The sequence below is a fragment of the Podarcis cretensis genome, assembly GCF_951804945.1.
Source record: "Podarcis cretensis genome assembly, chromosome: 15".
NCBI classification, from domain to species: domain Eukaryota; kingdom Metazoa; phylum Chordata; class Lepidosauria; order Squamata; family Lacertidae; genus Podarcis; species Podarcis cretensis.
The window spans coordinates 39,582,601-39,604,527 of NC_137185.1; the positions used below are offsets into that span (position 1 = coordinate 39,582,601).

Below are 21,927 nucleotides of genomic sequence, written 5' to 3' on the forward strand. Positions count from 1 at the left end.
GAAAGTTGCAGCCAGGATCTTAATTGCAAGAAACTGGAAAAGTGATAAAACACCTACAATAAACAAGTGTCAGGTCCAAATGATAGAATATCTGCAGTTGGCCATGATGACAGGGAGAGTCAGAGGTTATCCAAAACAGAAAGTACAGAAAGAATGGAAAATCTTTAAAGAATATCTGGAAAACTATTGTAAAAATAAACATCTCCTGGCAGAACTAGAATGAATCTTGTAAAATAAGAAATATAATGTTTTTGGTATCTGATAAAAACAAAGAAATTAATACAGTAATTTGGAACTGTGTGTGTAGAAATAACAATACAATTAGTCTAATCGGAAGTCAAATGTGTTCCCACCCCTTTTAATTCCTTCTTTTTAACCCCCCTTTTTTCCTTTTCCTTTTTTCTCTTTCTTTTTTCTCACCCTCTTCTTTTGGTCCCTTTCTTTTTGATTTGCTAAGAAAGAGATAAAAAGATAAAAGTTAAATATGAAAATTTGACTAACTTAAAGTGATGTTTTGTAATTTTTCAACTATTGTTAAAAGATGGTCAGTTGAAATGAACTGATGTATTAACTATTAAAACAAAACAAAAAACCAGCATTTTGGATTTAGCCCAGAAATTCATTGGCAGACAGTGCAGTCAGACCAGGATCAGTGTAATATGTCTTGCCCTGGTGAGCAACCTGGTTGCCGAATTCTGCACCAGCTGAAGTTTCCATACCATCTTCCGAGGCAGCCCCATGTACAGCACCTTGTAGTAATATAGCCTAGAGGTTACCAGAGCATAGATGACAAGTTATGCTATCCCTGAAAATTAGTGCCATGCCAAACCTTTTTCAGAGTTTGAAGAGTGGCCTGTGGCCTGTGAAGAGGGTGGCAGGCAAAAGGGAGGGAGATTTGGGTAATTTTAGAAAATCAGACATTTCTTTCAATACACTCAAATCACTGAAGTGCCTCCTTGATAGTGTACTTAACAAAAATCAATGAAGGCAATGAAGCATTAATGATCCCAAATCTCAGGTGATAATCCACCTAGCAAAGAAGTCAATTGACCTTGGCTCTGGGTTTAGTCTGTATCACCCACGTTTTAACAAGATGTGGGAGAGGAAGAGAGCAGGTACGTAGGTATTTAAATAAAACCAGCAGGACGATATGATTTGTCTCTATCTCTTTTTGGATTTGATTTTTTATCAATGCCCCAAACTGAATTCCAGTTATGGGACTCAATAGGCTGTTGTGGACGAGCAGATGGGATTCTTAAATCTTCCAAGAATACAAACCAATAGTCCTTATCTGGATAACAAACTAGGACAAGCGACCTAAGCTAATTGGGCTGTGTCATATTACTTGAGTTTGCTCCACTTTTTTTTGGGGGGGGGGGAGTGTGGTCATCCCTTGGTTTAAATTGGCTGCTTTGGAAGCAGGGAGTAATGAGGTGGGGCACCCTGCCCCACAAATGGCACAGTTATGGAGACATCTCCTCCAGCAAACTAGGTGAAGATGAATCCAATACATGCTCTGACAAATTTAGTCCCCCACCCCTAGTGCAGATGTCACCTGGGAAGGGCCACAGCTCAGAGGTAGAGCACCTGCTTTGCATGGAGATAGGCCCAAGATGCAATCCCTGGCCTTTACAGGCTGCCAGTGTCCCCTGTCTGAAACCCCGAGGAGCCGTTGCCAGTCAGTGTAGACAATACTGAAATAGATGGACCAGTGGTCTGACCTGGGAGAAGGCACCTCTTTATGTTGGAGGTTGGTCCATTAGGGAATTTGGGGCATTATGCCCTGGGCAACCTCAATATGTCTCTGGGCAGTCCCCACCTACCTATTTTCTTATTTACAACCAGCCAAGGGTTGGCATAGCTTTTCTGCTTCCTGCAGCTTACTATGAGTTGCCCTTGCAGAATTCAGCAGGGAAGGGAATGGGGACAAAACTAGAATTAGTTGGCTCTGCCTAAACCGACAGTTTGTGCTCCCTGGCTTCTTTTCTACTGGTTCCAAAGGGCACCAGCCACCACTACATACGTGTTATTCCTGCATTGCTGGGGTTGGACTAGATGACCCTCAGGGTCCCTTCCAATGCGACAATTCTGTTATTCTGTTATTCTGTTATTCTTTGTCACCTTACACAGGACTGGAAGGCATTATTCATTGAAACCACAGACCTTGATGTCATACCCTCCAACGTTTTGGGAGAGCAAATTTAAACATAAAAAATCCAAGCTGCTTTAGAGGGGGTTATCAGTTTAAACATTTGGTGACAGCCACGCCAGGGGTGAGTTTTGGCAGGCTGAGATAAGAATCAATTTTTGGGTTGCTGTTCCTACCTCTACAAAGTGGCATGCCTGGCTTTGTCCGCATGTACAGATTTTCCTGTGATAAACAGGTTTTGTGGCATTTGTATGAGTTGCCATCTGTCTCTTTCCAGATCCATCTTCAACACATTTTCCGCATCTCCCGTTTTCCACTCCTGGTGTTCATATATCATCCACTTCTCTGCACGGCAACCGAGCAAAGTGTCTAACAAGCCGAGCTCTTGAAATAGCACCTGGAATTGTGGAAACGAAAGCAAACCTTGCCAATTAATGGCAAAAGCACTCCTGCTAATTCATCATCTTCTACTTCCCATTCCATGTTTTTTTTTATTCAATAACAACGGCAACCCAAAAGCTGAAATGTACAGGATATTGTTTACATAGCCAATACCATTTAAAAGAACGTGGAAACTGCACAGTTTGCAGCGAGCCTATACATCTCATTTCCCTGAGATTTATTGAAATGCTCCTGCACAATTTTACTCCTAGGTACCAGGTTAGCCAATTTATTTTCACACCGTCTGTAACATCTCCACTCTTGCAAAGGCTGGAGTCAATTTACCCTGTTATTGAAATGTACCATGTGCTTCACTGTTTGTTTGTTAAAATTCATTTGTTTTACCCACTTCCACACTCTGCTTTTAATCTTTCTATTATATTGGGCACTATCCACTGGAAATATCTCCCACATAAACATCAGAGTAATAAGCGAGATTCACATCTTAAAATAAATCGGCTTTGGCACAAGCTTAAGGCTGCGTGTTCACCATATATTTAAAGCACGTGACTGGAGACAATGAGCCAGCATGGCTTATGCAGCTGTTGCTCCTCCCCTACTACCCTTGGCACAAGCAGTGGTGGGTAACAGGTGGTGCTCATTGGTACTGGTGGGGCAGAAGGAAGGGGGGCCCATAGGAAGTGAAGCCAGACTAATGATAGCCAGAGGAAATCTTATTCTTGTTTTCGCCCTCCTCCTCCTCCATGCTGAGTTCTACAAGGGCAACCCATAGACTAAGGAAGAAGCAGACAGCCAGTGCCCCCCCTGCACTAGTTGCAAATAAGAAGGCAGGGATGTGGGGGCTGGCAGCACCCCTTTTGCCCTAATGGACCAACCTCCAACGAACATTGGACAAGCGCATTCACAGTCCGAGGGCATGCTTTGGCCACAGACCATGCAGACCCTCCAAGTGTCCCTATTTTTCAGGGACAGATTTACAGAAGCTGTCCCAGTTTCTGATTTGATCCTGGAATGTCCCACTTTTCCGTAGGGTGTCCCTATTTTCATCGGAGAAACATTGCAGGGTATGAGGTCATGCAACTCACAAGCCAAGAAGATAAATAAGTATACAACCTTTAGAAGACATCTGAAAGCAGCCCTGTATAGGGGAGTTTCTTAATTTTAAATGTTTTATTATGCTTTTATATATGTTGGAAAGGATGCAGGTGGTGCTGTGGTCTAAACCACAGAGCCTAGGGCTTGCCGATCAGAAGGTTGGCGGTTCGAATCCCCGCGACGGGGTGAGCTCCCGTTGCTCGGTCCCTGCTCCTGCCAACCTAGCAGTTCGAAAGCATGTCAAAGTTCAAGTAGATAAATAGGTACCGCTCTGGCGAGAAGGTAAACGGCGTTTCCGTGCACTGCTCTGGTTCGCCAGAAGCGGCTTAGTCATGCTGGCCACATGACCCGGAAGCTGTACACTGGCTCCCTCGGCCAATAAAGCGAGATGAGCGCCACAACTCCAGAGTTGTCTGTGACTGGACCTAACGGTCAGGGGTTCCTTTACCTATATATGTTGGAAGCTGCCCAGAGTGGTTGGAGCAACCCAGTAAGACGGACAGGGTAATAATAATAATAATAATAATAATAATAATAATAATAATAATTGAAGAGGATGTCCCTATTTTCATCGAAGAAATGTTGGAGGGCATGATAGTGGTAGAGTTTGAGACCTTGGGCAATTTGCTTGGCCATGGTTGGAAACAAGACAGTGCATTTGATGGACCCGAATTCCGAACTAGCAGGACTCTATGCTTTTATTAAGCTCTTCCTGGACCTATTTTAGCAGCTGGTGGATTTGTGGGTTCCATTTTGGAAAGGCACATTGTGGTTAGAATGCTGGTCACCCCATTTACCTCTGAAAAGAGGCAGTGAGATTCTATTTTATTTGGGGTACTTTTAAGTATCAGTTGGATGCAGAACTGACATGACTTCTATTTTTAATGCAACTTGGCTTTATTTCTAGTTGCTGAGAATCTAGATAGCATATTCGAAGTATGTTATCGTTCAATGCTGGTATGTGCCTGGGATGCTTATTGGATAGTGCTTATTGCATACTGGCTAATGTTTATTGGGTATTTATTTATTACTGTTAATTTTGCTTCTGTTTCTATATATTCTTATTTCATGATAATATTGAATGAGACTTGTTTAATTTGCCTCATTTGGATTTGTGATGTTTTGTAATGCATTGTCTTTACACTGACACACACACACACACACACACACACACACACACACAATTTATGTCTCTTTCCTCTCTCTCTCGAATGTCTTTTGGGAAAATAGATAATGGATAGATTCAGATCAGTTTGCATTTTAATACAGACTCTTATTTACACTTCCCAAAACAACACACAACCTAAAACACAGAAAAACCCCAAACCCTGATTTTTCCAAACTTTGCAGTGCAGTTTTACAGCCAAGTAATATGTGCAAAAATGTGTAACATTCAATCATAACATTGTAGAGTTCGAAGGGGCCCTGAGGATGATCTAGTCCAGCCCTCTGCAGTGCAGGAATATGCTGTGGGACTCATGACACAAACTGAATTTGACTGGGAAAAAGAGAGAAGCTGACAGGTTTTTTCTGTCCTTGTGAGTTGTTTTGAGCATCGTCCACTGTGGGAAAGTTGCATATAAATTAAGCTACACCCCTCCCACAGCACCCTGTTCGAAAACCAGCTTCAGGTTGCTAATCAGAATAGCATATTTTCTTGGTGTACAAGCTGAGCCTTCCACCTTCGCAAGCCCCCATGCGACAACTGCAGCATTAGCAGAGGAATCATTTCAAGCAATCTGCTGCTCCTAATTTATTTGTTTTCACATGAATTCATTTGGCATTTAATCAGGGACTTTGTTTGCAGTGATGATGTTTACAAGCTCCAAATAGCAAGAAGGAAGGGTGGGGAACAATAATGGGAAAGTGGGTTTTAACCTTTTAGTACATGGCAAATTTTGATTTCAAGTAGATAATTGTGCCCACACCTGGAAGAGGCAAAACACTGGTAATTGGATAAACAGTGGTATAAGGTATAACATTTATTGAAAGTGGGTTGGGAGATCTTTGTGCACCCACAGGCCATATGCCCTTACAGGGAACCTTCCAGAGGCCCAAGTGCCATAATTGGGCAGGGCCAGAAGCAAACGTAGGTGGAGTAAAGAATGCCAAGTTTTACCTTTCTGCAGTAGGCTAGTTTCTACACACACTTGCACACCCTTCTCTGTTCCCCATTCGGGCAAGCAAGATGCATGATCATAGTTCAAGGACACATTCCAGCCAGGCTTATAGTGAGGAGACGAGAGTCCTGAGACCCACAGTGTGAGTCTTAAAGGGCCACATTCAGCCCCTGGGCCCTACACTCCTCATCCCTGATTTAAACAGAAAAAGGGGGGTCTGTAGTGGTCTGAATGTTCAGAAATGGCTAACAGAGGTGGGATCAATCTCTCCCATTTCTGTTAATGCAGGGTTGGGGAACCTCAGGAATGGACTCCTCTGGGCTTCATTATTTGGGCCCTGAGATTGTCTCCAGGCTACATCCTCTCTCTCCCACCAAACACCCCTCACATTCTCTGTTTTCCACCTTCCTTGGGTGCTTTTGCCTGGCAGGAATGTCCTTGAATTATGACAATGACACAGTCCTGTGTGGATGGAGAATAGACATGTGTATGGGGGGGGGGGATATCTAACCTACAGTACGAGGCTAAATTTTTTTGGTCAAAGCTCAATGGAAGAATATCAGCTTTGCACAAAGATCTCTGGATCAACCCCTGGGATTTCCAGGTTTGCCTGGAAGAGACCACTGCCAGGGGGACGTTTCTGTACAAATACCCAGAAAGGGGCTAAAAGGTCATAGACCTTCCCCAATGGAGGGATTGCCCAGAACCGATTCAAGTCATAGAGTGATCTTTAAATCCAGGATTGACCCTGAAGGGTTAATCAAGCAGCAAATGGGCAGGTCAATTCAGGATCCATACCCAATCATTTTGCAAAAGCCTACTGACATCTGTAATCAATAAAGTGGTGGCCATTTTTGTCCCAAGATGCTGTCTTGTCTTCATTTTGACCTATGAAACCCTTGCCCCTGACAACCTCAGTTTCTGTTTCTGTGGACCTATTCAGACACCTAATGGGTTGCATGCATTTCAATGTTTTTTTGTTTAGCTTTGAATGGTTTTTAAAATTTTTATTTAATCTTTGTTACAGATATGTTTGCCACTCTGAGCTCCTTTGGGAGGAAGGGCAGGATATAAATTTGATTTTAGAAAACAGTTCCTATGCAAATTTAAGACACTGCATTAATGCACATGAATATTGCATTATATGATGGAAGCAGTGTTTGTTCTTGTCCATTTCCTGCTATGCTGCATTCTCCAGATAGACTACCCATCATATCTTTCTAACTGCTGCACTATATCTAATAACTCATAAGATACAGCAGTGTTATTTGGGGATTTTTTTATTTATTATCCCATATGTGCAGCGAATACCAAGAGACACTTCTGTTTCCAACCAGGTTTCCCCCTTCTTTGGGTGCTGTAGTAATGCATTCCAAAATTCCACATCTATCACCTTGCGTCAGTCCTGCACACTCTTCCTTGCCTTGCTGTTTCCATGAACATATGGCCAAAGCTGTGAGTCTGCTTGCTGGTAGGATAATTTATACCAGCACCTGGTAGGAATGGAGCTTGCAACAGCTTGCTAATCTTTTGTTACAACAGCAAGTTATAGATGATGTTGGGTACCCTGATGAGGAATGAAGAAGCAATTGATTGCCAAATGGTGTGTCGGGGCACACTTATCTTCTGTGAATGGGAACTTGAAAAATTAAGTCTCTTACATTCATTGAGGATGACGCCTCAAGCACAATTGATGCCCCTTCTCCTCACCAGGGCAGGGATATTCTCCCCACAGAGGGAATCTGGGTGCACTGGAAATCCTTCATGAAGCATGTGTTAGAGATGATGGACATGGAAGAATCCCTGAAGTACTATCAATAAAGAGACACCATGGTCTCATTTCACTGATCCCTGACTAGATAAACAAAGGAGAAGGCAAAATATTCACTACTGATGAACCAAAACACATTTCTCTCTTGAAAAACACATCTTTTTGAAAAGAACAAAATTTGACCATTTGCTGTTGATAGGTAAAAGGTAAGAACCCCTGGACGGTTAAGTCTAGTCAAAGGCAACTATGGGTTTGCTACACTCATCTTGCTTTCAAGCCGAGGGAGCCGGCGATTGTCCACAGACAGCTTTCCGGGTCAGGTGAACAGCTTGACTAAACCGCTTCTGGAGCAACGGAACACCGTGACGTAAGCCAGAGTGCACAGAAACGCCGGTTACCTTCCCGCCACAGTGGTACCTATTTATCTACTTGCTCAGATATGCTTTCGAACTACTAGGTTGGCAGGAGCTGGGACAGAGCAATGGGAGCTCACCCCGTTGTGGGGATTCGAACTGCCAACCTTCTGATCGGCAAGCCCAAGAGACTCAGTGGTTTAGACCACAGCACCACCATCGTCCATATTTGCTGTTGATATATGCAGTTCATTATCCACACCACCCAGTGGCGGAGGAAGGGAGCTGCGGAGGGTGCGGTCCACCCCGAGTGTCATCACTGAGAGTGTGTGTGACAAAATGAGCTTTTTAAAGAAAAGAAATGGGCTCACGAAACTTTTTAGGAGTAACACCTTTAGGAGTAACACCTTTTTAGGCACCTGTAGGTTCTGCGCTGCCTGAAACGGCAGTGTGGGACTTGCGTCTGCCTACTGCCTCTCCCTCAGCCACCCTATAGCTGTGGGGGGAGGCAGCAGAGAGGCTCCAAGCATCAGAGCGGCTTCGCCCCACCCCCAGTTGCAGGACATGCCCCCGCACCAGGCACCCGAGTAGCTAGCTACGCTGCTGCCACCACCACCACCACCACCTGAATTTATCTCCCACCCTTCTTCCCAGTGGAGCTCAGGGTAGCAAACAAGAAATGCAACAGTTAAAACATCTTTAAAAATTAAATATAAAATATAGATAGGAAATAAATTCCTGCACCTTGCACAGAAGCCTCCGCACTCTTTGCAGTTCCCAGAATTCACAGAGGGGAAAATCATGACAGGTAAAATGGCTTTCTCTTTTCACACAAGACGGGGCCAGTCTGTGACTTCCTGGGGTTACTCTATTGTTTATATTGTATGATTTAATTTTAGTCATTTAATTTTTATGCTGTGTTTTCTTTTTGCCTAATCTGCTTTGAGCGATGTTGAAAAGCAGCGTTTTTGTATTTTAAATAAGGGAATGAAATGGATAAACACATTCAAAACAGTTTAAATTGTGGGTGTGGGTGTGCCAGATGTTTCGACTGAGATTTTATGCCAAGCAACAAATGAGGAATATATGCAACATTTACTATGATTAAAAACCAGGGGTTTGTAATATTTATTTTCATAAGCAGGAGGACTGACAAAAATACATCTGTGAACATGAGCGGCAGTAAAAAGAAAGCCCTCTTAATGTATCCATAGGAATGCATAAGGGTGCAAAGTGTTTAGAGGGAGAGCCTGAGAGTCAGCCCCCTCCCTAGTGACTTGTATCCAATTATAGATATAAGTAGTTCACATTAGAAGTTCTTGACTTCTAGCAACCAACCCCCCCCCCCCGAGGTTCCCTTTCAGAGCTGAAGATGCAAAGAGGCAGCGGTTTCCATCCCATCCTATAGTCACTGCAATGAGTGCCAGCTCCATTCCACTAAAATTCAGCCTCGTCTACGATTATTCATCTCACAATCCTCTGTGGGCAAAAGCAACGTGTTTATTTATGTAAATAGTTTCAGTGCATTTGAAGTGGAAAGGAAACATCAAGAACAATACAGAAAATAATGTAATTATTTAGGTAACTTTTGTGGACTTGATAATAAAAAAATCTTTATTGCGGTCCAGAGACCCATAGAAAAATTTCAGAACAAAATACTTTTAAAGCAGCCAACCACAAAAGACAGAGAAACAGGAAGGGGACCAGTAGGTTTTTTTTTATATATATAAATAATTTTTATTAACCAACCAATCAAATCAAATCAAATCACATCACATAAATTCCAAATTACAAAGCCGAATTTTAAATTTTTGTTGGGGGTACCCATATTTCAAGTTCCAAAGGGGATTCCAATCATCTTCTTGCTGCTGCATTAATGTCCACAAATCTGTCCAAATAACGTTCATAATTCTATCCAGTCCTATCTTGCTGTTCCCACATCTCATCTTGTTATTTTCATATATTTTTCCTTTTTCTTTGTGACCTCTTCTGATAATCTCCTTAAGCAGGTAAAAACAAGTTGTAATCCTGTGTGAATTTTTCCGTTCGTTCAATAACCATATCGAGATGGTTTCCATATATCATCACTTCCATAAATAAAAGCACTCTTTCCATCATTAATCTTCACAAATCTTCTTTAGTCCTCTGAGGAGGTTCGCCCGCAGTATGAAAACAAATCCATTCCTCCTCCCAGACATAAATCTTTCAACAGAACTTGCCAAAATGGCGACGCTGTTTTTTACTGCGTCATCCCAAAGCTCTTGTACTTTCCTCGATCTCCTTAATACATGCTTTTGGTTAGAATTTATTTCCACACAGTCTTAAATCATCCAGTTTAGGTCATTTAAGCAGCATTTCTGACTTGTGAGGGGGGATTATTGGTTAATCACATAGAAGTAAGAAAGAAAAGTCCCCCCCCATCCAGTCCCACTGCCGACATACCGAGCCTTGGTGTGTCTTCTCATGATATATGCCTGTTTATCCGACCCGTCTTCTTTCACAGAGGTCCCTTCAATTAGCAGTCTTTACTCCCCATTCTTCACTTGAAATATGTGCATTTGCTTCTTCCTAATTGTTTATTTTCAAGTTGCTGCAGCTAGTGGCGCGATCAGAGACAGCGTCCAGGAGAGCCAAAATCCACACAAGGGCTTTCTGCCTAGTGCCCCCACCCCCTCGAGTTCGGGGGTGGTATAGGGCACAGCAGGCAAGGGCAGTCCCCCCCCCATTCTCCTGGGGGGGGCAAGGGAGGCTGCATACTCCCATAACAGCCTCATAATTACCTCGTGTGGGTCGGAGAGATGTTATTGTCGGCCATCTTCCAATGCACCCCAGTGGCCCCCAGTAGGTTAAATAGGTTAAAGGGCGCAAGGAGATAGGATAATAGTGTAACAAATATCGAATAACAAACATAAATAGCTGTTAACACAACAACAAAAAAATAACAGTATGTAAAGAAGATTGCACATGGGTGGAGGGAAGCAATGGGTTTTGAGGGAGGGAGGTGAGGGAATTAATTGAAAAATTGTTAAAGATATACAGCGGTACCTCTGGTTAAGAACTTAATTTGTTCTGGAGGTCCGTTCTTAACCTGAGGTACCACTTTAGCTAATGGGGCCTCACACTGCCGCCGCACAATTTCTGTTCTCATCCTGAGGTAAAGTTCTTAACCTGAGGTACTATTTCTGGGTTAGCAGAGTCTGTAACCTGAAGCATCTGTAACCTGAGGTACCACTGTATATGAGATATAAGAGATTAAGAATAAGGAACTAAAAGAAGGAGACAAACATCAAGGAATACCAAAATAAGGGAGTCTGAGAAGAGCTGTATAAATGTAAACATGAGACTCAAGGTTTTATTATACACTGCTTTATTTTGGATGTAAAGTCTTCTGGAGCAAAGACTGTACATTAAATTAATACAGTGGTACCTCGGGTTACATACGCTTCAGGCTACATACGCTTCAGGTTACAGACTCCGTTAACCCAGAAATAGTGCTTCAGGTTAAGAACTTTTCTTCAGGATAAGAACAGAAATCATGCTCCGGCAGCGCAGCTGCAGCGGGAGGCCCCATTAGCTAAAGTGGTGCTTCAGGTTAAGAACAGTTTCAGGTTAAGTATGGACCTCTGGAACGAAATACTTAACCCGAGGTACCACTGTACAACGGGGACTGTACTCCCGCTGCTCGGTCCCAGCGCCTGCCAACCTAGCAGTTCGAAAGCACCTCCGGGTGCAAGTAGATAAATAGGGACCGCTTACCAGCGGGAAGGTAAACGGCGTTTCCGTGTGCGGCTCTGGCTCGCCAGAGCAGCGATGTCACGCTGGCCACGTGACCCGGAAGTGTCTCCGGACAGCGCTGGCCCCTGGCCTCTTAAGTGAGATGGGCGCACAACCCCAGAGTCTGTCAAGACTGGCCCGTACGGGCAGGGGTACCTTTACCTTTACCTTTACCACTGTACAACAATAAGAGAAAGAGAAAGAGAGAGAGAGAGAGAGAGAGAGAGAGAGAGAGAGAGAGAGAGAGGCGGTCATTTTGTTTTGTCTCAAGTTTGATTATCTTTGTTTCTTTTGACTTGTGGACTTAAACTTCCCCCATCCCATCATAGTGAATACTGCGAGAATTCTCTTGCAGGATTTCCTTTCCTGACTTTGGGGAAACATTCAAATTCTGGCAATTGCTCCTCCTGCCTCTGTCTCCATTGGAATTCTCCAACATCCCTACATCCAACGAAATCATTGCGCAAGTAGAACAAGTTTCTCTCATGCAATGGATCTTACCCCCTCTCCCCCCCCCCACAAACCCCCTAAATCTGCTTTGGAGATGCAGGGATGGCTGGGAGAAGAGAGGGACAGGAAGTTCCATTGCACAAGCACATGTTGTGGTTGCCCCTGGGTTGCTCACATGCACTGGGTCTACTTGCTTCACCTCATGCATTGAACGGGGAGGTTTGTAGGGGGCTTCGAACCCCATTCAGTGGGACATGTTTCGTAGCCACCACATGACTGGGAACCTTGAGAACATAAAGCTTGTGATTACAAAGTAGAGACATCACCTTGCCAACAAAGGTCCGTATAGTTAAAAGCTATGGTTTTCTCAGGAGTGATGTATGGAAGTGAAAGCTGGATCATAAAGAAGGCTGATTGCTGAAGAATGGATGCTTTTGAATTCTGGTGCTGGAGGAGACTCTTGAGAGTCCCATGGACTGCAAGAAGATCAAACCTCTCCATTCTGAAGGAAATCTGCCCTGAGTGCTCACTGGAAGGACACATCGTGAAGCTGAGGCTCCAATATGTTGGCCACCTCATGAGAAGAGAAGACTCCCTGGAAAAGACCCTGATGTTGGGAAAGATGGAGGGCACAAGGAGAAGGGGACGACAGAGGACTAGATGGTGGGACAGTGTTCTCGAAGCTACCAGCATGAGTTTGACCAAACTGCGGGAGGCAGTGGAAGACAGGAGTGCCTGGCGTGCTCTGGTCCATGGGCTCATGGAGAGTCAGACACGACTAAACAACTAAACAACAACAGCAACAAAGTTCATGTAACCAAAATAATTTAGACGTCTCCATATCTTCATCCTCAATGTGGAAAAATCGTGGGTGGATTTGGCAGGGATGCAGATGCTGCTGGCAGAGTGGGACATGCATTCCTCCTTTGGCACACATTTAGGCTTGCTCATGTTAAAAAAGCGCATGAATGGGGCTAGTGTGTCAGCTTCCACTCATATGATGCATGACACTTTGCACCATGATTCTGCCTTTTTAAGTCGATAGCGCTTGGTAAGCAGATGGCATAGAATTGTTTACATGAGTTTTCCCAGTTCTATTTAAAGTTGCAATTTATTAAAGTTGTGCAGATGATCTGAGAAATGACATTGTTTCCCTTGAGGTTGGAGAGGAATGAAAGACCCAGGAAATGATCCAAGATGACTGCAAACTCCAAGGAAAAGCATTAACACTCAACGCAGCATTGTAGTCAACCCTTAATTCTCTTTATGCACAAAATTGCTAAGAGGAAGCATGTGCTCATTTGATAACATAATTAAGGAAATAATAGTGATTATAGGTAGGAACATACTAGCATTTCTTGAACGATTTTGATCTTTGCTATGAGGGAATAAGGGTTTTAAAGCCACTCTAATTGAGGTTTTTAAAAAGCACTTGGCTTTGAAGAATGTAGAATTTCAATTGTAGTATGAATAGATTTTTCTGCAGAAGATTAACTGTAAATGTGAGAGAAAAGGGAACTGCAACCTCAGAGAATTGGAAAACTTATTATGTTCTTTAAAATCTTGGATGTTCTGATGAAGCAATACAAATCTTGATTAAATCTTCAAGAGGCAAACTCACAGGTGTGCTTATAGGACATGGGTGGGATTCCCCCCCCCCAGCCTGACAGCCGCATTGCTTTATGGGTAATCTTTCAGGGGCCACATGCCAGTGGTTAACAGGCCAGAAGCACAAGTGGCAAATCACTGAATATAACACTTACCTTGGTATGGTAGGCTACTTTCTAGCCATGCAAAAGACAGAGCTTTGCACGCATCTAGTCAAGCAAGAGTCACTATCATATTCAAGGTTGTGCAAAAACACTCAAGAAGAATATAGAGAAGGACCGGTGATGGATGGGGCATGGGATCAAGGGGTGTTCCCAGGGGAGGGGGCTTTGCTTGGGGAGGGTACTGAGGACCAGATAAAGATGAGTGGAGGGCCATCTTTGGTCCGCATGACTAAAGCTCTCTGAGCACCTCTGAGCAAGGAAAATCTTGCCTCCATCAGGGAATGAGATCTAACTGCTCTCCTTCACTTCCTTGTCTCAGATTACCTTGGCAGGAGCTGCTGCCTCATAAGACCCCAGGAAAGAACAAGGATGAGTTCAAGAAATACCCTTGTGCAAGGAGTGCGAGAGCATGGTACCTGCTGGCCTCCACACTGTGCCATGGCCTGCCTAAAAGTGAACATAGGGACTAGGGATGGGCAAATCTGTCACTTGCGGTTTCTCATTTTCTTAAAGTTTCATTCTCCACATTTCCATTCATGAAAATTGTGTTCCTACTCAGGGGCAAACGAAGGCTAACTGACACCCAGGGCAGGGCAAACTGCCGGCTGCGCATGCGTGGCACAGGGGAAAAGGTGGTCACTTCTTCTGGGTGGGGGCATGAAACCATGTGGGGCTGAGTGTCCAAAGGGCAGAGCTAAGAACTAGCTTGGTATTTAAGGCTGTTCTGCCTCTTCTTCTGCCCTTTGCAGTGCCTTCTCTCTCTATCACGTGGACTTTAGCAAGTTGCCTTTTATGAGGCTGAGTAAGAATTTGGGAGAAGCCCCTCATTGACATGTGGGGCTCCATGTTTTCACCTGCTTTACACTGTAGAGCATTTGGTGCCAATTTGGAAAGGTAGGACTTTAATTTGCTGCCACCCTGGAGGCTTGGAGCTAAAAAGGACTTGGCCTGCACACCCTGGTGAACACTGAGCAGTGAAGTCTGGATGTGCAGGTCAGGCTTTAATTACCTAAGACTCACTTTTCCAGTCCTTGGCTGGGGAGCAAATAATGTAGTGGCTTACATTCCAAAGGGGGTGCAGGATGCTTACCCGTTATGTAACCATTGATTCTTCCTGCCCACACTTCACTATTCAGCTAATTGGCAGACGTTTTAATTCATCATTTTTAAATAAATATAACATCTAAATCTTCTTTCTGGGTGTGAGGGGAATTCTCCATCATTTTAGTATAGATTCCACGTAAGATACATTCTTTTTCAATGCCATGTTGCCTAGTAGACACATTTTTTACTGAGAATTTCCCCCAAATAGCAATTTTTGGACTTTCCTTTCACAAATATATGCCTTTTAGGCACACTTTAGTACATGCATTTTTGTACCCATTACTTGGCTGGATAACTGCATTGCAAAATCAGAGCAGTGTGCATTTCAGAATGGCTCTGCCATTTAAGCGTAAACTGAATCACATTTCTCTCCCATCCCCTACCTGTAGTTCATATGACTTGCAAGTGACCTATGGATTTGCAATACCGCAAGGGCTCTTCTCATTCTTTTTGCTTCTTTAGGTTTTTCCATTAAGTAAATTTTACTTTCACCCTACTTGACAGATTTCTAACGTGCAACCACAACATCTACTCCTCTTTTTCTCCATAATGTACTTACAGCTGAAGAGTTTTCTTCCCAGTAACGTTCAACAGGGACAGCCAACTCTGTAGATATAAACAGTCCCTAATACTTTCTCAAGAAATGTATCTTGCCTGAATAAATTGCTCTGAAATTTGCTGGTTCCCCTTTATATCAAAGGCTGAAGTTGATGGTGAGGCAAGAGGAACTTTCCCAGAGACTTTTGCTACAATGCCTAAGAGTAATCTATTTATCCTTGTGCTCTTAAAAGTTCATTCCCGGCTCTTCCTTGTTTTCTAGGCAAAGCATGTATCCTTGGCTACTGTCAACATTAAACTCAGTAGTCTCACATCCCCACTTGCTGACTAATAAATAATGTATTGTACTTTGGCTAGGCACATTCCCAGTTGAGATTCAAGGAGATGAAAAGATTGAGAGAGAGAAACTTCACACTTTAGGGGCACAAATGGGAGAAAAATATATCCTGTATGTAACCAGTAGAAGCCTATGTACAACAAAGTGTCCTTGCAAGAAGGGAAGCTGAAGCCTTTATAGATGGGTAGGGAAAAGAGCATTTGGGTTAAAAATGGGGCAGAAGGGTCCTTGTATCTTCAGTTAGAGAACAGCAGACTTCTCTTCAAGCACAGGCTTTCCACGTATTCTGGAAACCTGCATGATCAGTTTTCCAAAACAAGAGTAAAGTCTACATACAGTTACAGCTGTATAGATTTTCCTTAGCACAGTGTTTTTCAACCTTGAGTCCACGGATTGTGCTGGACTTCAACTCCCATAATGCCCAGAGAGCTTAGCCAATGATCAGAAATGATGGGAGCTGCAGTTCACTGGATTTGGTTGAAGACCTGGTCTGACCTGGCCACAGTGATCCATGTGACGGTCACATCCAGGCTTGACTACTGCAACTCTCTCTACATGGGGCTGCCTTGAAACTGTCCCAGAAACTCCAGTGGGTGCAGAATGCTGCAGCAAGGCTCCTCACAGGGTCCTTGCCATGGGAGCATATTCACCCAGTGCTGTCAGCTGCACTGGCTCCGGGTGGAGTACAGGGTCAGGTTTAAGGTGCTGCTTTTGACCTTTAAAGCCCTATGTGGCCTAGGACCCTCGTACTTATGGGACCGCCTCTCCTGGTATGTCCTACAGAGGACTGTAAGGCCATAAATAAAAAAAGCTTAAAGGTCCTGGGCCCTAAGGAAGTCAGACTATCCTCCACCAGGGTCAGGGCTTTTTCAGTGATGGCTCCAACCTGGTGGAATGCTCTGTCCCACGAGACTAGGGCCCTGCAGGACTTGATCTCCTTCTGCAGGGCCTGTAAGACAGAGCTATTCCACCTGGCCTTCAATTTGAATTAGCCTGATCCGCTATGCCCTTTTCCCTTTCCTCTTCTATGAATAAACCCTTTCTGGGACCCCACATTTAAATTCTTCCCTGGTCTCCTTGCTGGCCCAAGTAGGACCAACTTGGCCAGTTAGCCCTGGTGATCATTCAATGTCTGCTGACTGGGTTTTTTTCTTCTTCCCAAAATGACCCTTGAATTTTAGAATTTTATTGATATTGATGCTGCATTTTATGTTGTATTTTATGCTTGTTTTATGCTGTTTTAAAGTCACATTTTAATCAATGTTTTATATTTGCTGTTAGCCGCCCTGAGCCTGGTTTTTAAACTGGGAAGGGTGGGGTATAAATAAAAATTTATTATTATGACTAAGTCCCTATTGAGATTATTAATATTGTGCATATAGAAGTCATTGGATAAATTAAAACTGACTCTTGTATTTAAATAAAAATTCTCCAGTCCAAAAATATGGTTCAAAATCTTTACTTACAGAACTTAACTTCAAAACAACTTAAAACAATAAAAGTTACATTCACTTAGTTGAATAATTTCTTATACTGATCTGAGCATAAGGCATGATTAACTTAGATTACAAACATCTTGCATTCTAAGCTAAACATCAAAGCTCTGTCTCTTCTCCCTTACAGCCTCCATTAGCTTGAGGTTGTTTGCTGGAGACAGGGATTCACACACCCATTCTCTTCAGTAGCTTGGAACAAAAAGCAAAACACTCCACCCAATTCCTACAGATTAGCATATTCATAGACATGTAATACAATCCTTTTCATATGACTGTGAGCTAAGCACTTGTGACTGAGGCACAGTAATACAGCCTCACTTAATGATTAACTTGATAGGCTCTTATGCAGCTTCGTGGAAATTTCCAACCATGCCCCACAGTACAATACAGGCATATTATATATTTCCCTTTCAATGTACATTAAACAGTTAAATTTAGCAGTCCCAAGCCAAACTAGGCATATTTGAAGGAACTCTGGCTTTGGACAAGTCACAGCCAGCAAGTCACAGATCACTACTGGTTGGGTGAGTGACATGGTCCAGAGTGATCCAAGGCTGTAGGGCGGGGGAGAGGGACACCAGACAAGGCAATGTGGCAGTTATCAGGCTGGGAAACCTCACAGAAAGGCCAAGATCTACCTTGGCTGCCAGCTGCATCTTTCTAGGAGAAAGACCTGACTCTCTTTCTTCCCTGAAGCATCATGATGCAAAATTGATGGCTCCATCAGTGGAGGCAGTGGTCCTGCATGGTGCAGGGTACTCCTTTACAAGTGTATTCTATGCAGAGAAGTTGCTTGTAAAGAAGCACATTGCAGGATCAATGCCTCCATGCAACAGAGGTGCTGATCGTACATGGTACAGGATTCTCCTTTGCAGGTTTCCTTGCAGAAATTTATCCCCCCCCCCCTGTTTTTGCCTGGGAGTAGGTGAGAAGGAAATGCAACATTTCCTTTCCCTACCCAGCCACATGTTTAATTTTTTTAAATAATAAAAATAAAAATAAAAATAAAAATAAAAATAAAAATAAAAATAAAAAAAATAAAAAATAAAAAATAAAAAATAAAAAATAAAAAATAAAAAATAAATAAAAATAAAAATAAAAATAAAAATAAAAATAAAAATAAAAATAAAAATTAGCCTCACCTTCAAACTAACTTGGAACTGGATCCAGAATGGGGCAGATGGTCCCTATGTTGGCCCAGGGTGGATAAACCCGATTGGGGACTCCCAGATTGGGGCCACAGGGCAGATAGGGTGGCTGTTCACAGCCTTATCACAAACACACACACACAGAGAGAGAGAGAGAGAGAGAGCGCAGAGGCATACCAATTTGTTTTCAGCTAGCAGTGTAGAAATACAACCAAGCCCATGCAACCAGGTTTAAAGCTTTACAAAATTGAATTATTATATATATAAACAGCACCCCTACCAAGAAACTACACAGAAAAACAGAATTTTGTCGATGGATCAGGTTAAAGGTCCATATCATCTAGCATCCTGTTTCCAAAAATGGTCCTTGATATGTCCCTGTGAGAACAGCGAGTGCCGCAGTTCCCTGCTATGGATGTCAGCATAGGGGGTCTCTGAATGTGGATGTTCTTTGGAATATACCATTTGAAGCCCTAGCAGCTCCACCTCCTCCTGCCATTAGAAAACGTATCAAGAATATTATCTGCCTTCGTTAAATTGTCATCCGGCCGGTGTACCAGTTCGCTCAGCACCTCACACTTTCTTCTCTCAAATGCATGGCCTTTCTTCCATTACCAGCATCAAGTTCCTGACAGCTCACCGTGAATCCAAAGATGCTTTGCATGATCAGAGTGCTAATTTTCAAGTCACTCTCTCTTTGTCTAACAGTAAGTTGGGGAGCATTATTTATTCAAATTGCTAACATGAAGGACCACCTAGGAGATTTGGAAATTTATTTCCTGGGGGGGGGGGGGAGAGATGATCGATTGGGAGGAGCTGCAATTGCAGGAAGCAGCTGGCTCCCAGAAGCATGCTATTTACTAAAGAGCAATCACAAATAACACCCAGCTTTAAAGTGGCATCATTATGTACATTGCGAGTGCAGCTTCCAGTACCCTTAAAATGCAATCTTTAAAAGTGATGTTTTTCTTCCCAGTGTTTTATTATCTCCGCTACTAGTCCTATCCTGCTACAACCCAGTTAAGTACCACTTCAACAACAGCCACTGCAAGGAATGAAATCATTTGCTCATATGGCCTGGAAGAACCAGAAAGAAAGATTATATCATGAATTGGGATCAAACTATCAAAGATCCTTACACCCACTCCTCACCCAGTGAGCCAAATTTTGAGGCCCTGGGCCACTTTGGGCTTCTTTGCGACAAAGGGCAGGGTATTAATCCAAATAAATAAATAAATGACCACCTGTTATCACAATGATACTGGGTGACCCGTTGTTCTTTGCCCTCAGGGTCTTAAATCAAACAGCATGGGCAAGGCCATGATAGACAAACCTGTCCATTTCAGTCTGTCTCTTTTTCCACTCTGAAGTTCAGTTCTCCCCATTCCCATATTATTATGTGATTTGTTTTTTAAAAAGTGAATTTAGTGCAAACTCCTCCTAACAAACACAATTTTGCTAAGCAAATTTTCCTAATAGAATGCATTTTGGTCTGCTATTGGTAAGTTGCTAGCTACATTGCTTTTTTTCACTGGTCAACTATTTTAAAAGAATCTATGAGACAATTAACCTCAATTGAACAATTTTTATGGGTTCCTCAGGTTCCATGAAAAGGTCCAGACAAGCTAATGGTATGTGGTAGAAGCGTGAATTCCAGAGCAAACAACACTATAATCTGCACATTATTTTTGAAGCTGTAGATCAGGTGAGCTTGCTCCAGAATGCCAATGCAGGTTGTATGACTCATTTTGTCTTCTTAAAAGGTAAAGGGACCCCTGACCATTCTTAAAAGGTAAAGGGACCCCTGACCATACAAGATGGGTGACACCTGGCTTGAGAGCAGTACATGTGAAAAGGATCTAGGAGTCTTGGTTGACCACAAACTTGACATGAGCCAACAGCGTGACGCGGCAGCTAAAAAAGCCAATACAATTCTGGGCTGCATCAATAGGAGTACAGCATCTAGATCAAGGGAAGTAATAGTGCCACTGTATTCTGCTCTGGTCAGACCTCACCTGGAGTACTGTGTCCAGTTCTGGGCACCACAGTTCAAGAAGGACACTGACAAACTGGAACGTGTCCAGAGGAGGGCAACCAAAATGGTCAAAGGCCTGGAAACGATGCCTTATGAGGAACGGCTAAGGGAGCTGGGCATGTTTAGCCTGGAGAAGAGGAGGTTAAGGGGTGATATGATAGCCATGTTCAAATATATAAAAGGATGTCACATAGAGGAGGGAGAAAGGTTGTTTTCTGCTGCTCCAGAGAAGCGGACATGGAGCAATGGATCCAAACTACAAGAAAGAAGATTCCACCTAAACATTAGGAAGAACTTCCTGACAGTAAGAGCTGTTCGACAGTGGAATTTGCTGCCAAGGAGTGTGGTGGAGTCTCCTTCTTTGGAGGTCTTTAAGCAGACGCTCAACAACCATATGTCAGGAGTGCTCTGATGATGTTTCCTGCTTGGCAGGGGGTTGGACTCGATGGCCCTTGTGGTCTCTTGTGGTCTCTATAATTCTATGATTCTATGATTCTAGGTCCAGTCGTGGGGTTGCGGCACTCATCTCGCTTTACTGGCAGTTTGTCCAGGTCATGTGGCCAGCATGACTAAGCCGCTTCTGGTGAACCAGAGCAGCGCACGGAAACGCCGTTTACCTTCCCGCTTGAGCGGTACCTATTTATCTACTTGCACTTTGACGTGCTTTCGAACTGCTAGGTTGGCAGGAGCAGGGACTGAGCAACGGGAGCTCACCCTGTTGTGGGGATTCAAACTGCCGACCTTCTGATTGGCAAGTCCTAGGCTCTGTGGTTTAACCCACAGCGCCACCCGCACTTCTTACCTTGCTTCTATTTCTGGCCAGCTCTTCCTCTCTCTCTTCAACTGTCATCCCCAACACTCTACCCCTGTCATTCATTCTAACTCTATGCAACATTCCACCACCCTCCCCTTCTGACAATATTCCATCTGACAGCTTTTGGTTAGCAGTTATTACAATTTGTAAAATAATCATTTTCTCTCAGGTAATACTTTAATCATTGGGAATATGCACATTGGGAATATGAGGGAAGACTTTTGGCCTGTGTACTGCAAATAAAAATCACAGTGGTCTGAACCCCCAAATATCTCCTGAAACTCACCTGAGCCCCCAAATATTTACTTATATACAGTGGTACCTCCGGGTAAGAACTTAATTCGTTCCGGAGGTCCGTTCTTAACCTGAAACTGTTCTTAACCTGAGGTACCACTTTAGCTAATAAGGCCTCCCACTGCTGCTGCCACACAATTTCTGTTCTCATCCTGAAGCAAAGTTCTTAACCTGAGGTACTATGTCTGGTTTAGCGGAGTCTGTAACCTGAAGCGTCTGTAACCTGAAGCATCTGTAACCCGAGGTACCACTGTA

At 43.3% G+C, this 21,927-nt stretch overlaps 1 long non-coding RNA gene across 1 annotated transcript; it reads right to left on the reverse strand.

Annotated features, from left to right (window-relative positions):
- Positions 1 to 383: 383 nt before the first annotated feature.
- LOC307204019 lies at positions 384 to 21,679 on the reverse strand. Its single transcript, XR_013833459.1, has 3 exons — positions 21,367 to 21,679; positions 2,326 to 2,546; positions 384 to 452 (listed from the first exon to the last, which is right to left on the reverse strand). It is a non-coding gene; the product is annotated as an uncharacterized lncRNA (long non-coding RNA).
- Positions 21,680 to 21,927: the final 248 nt, after the last annotated feature.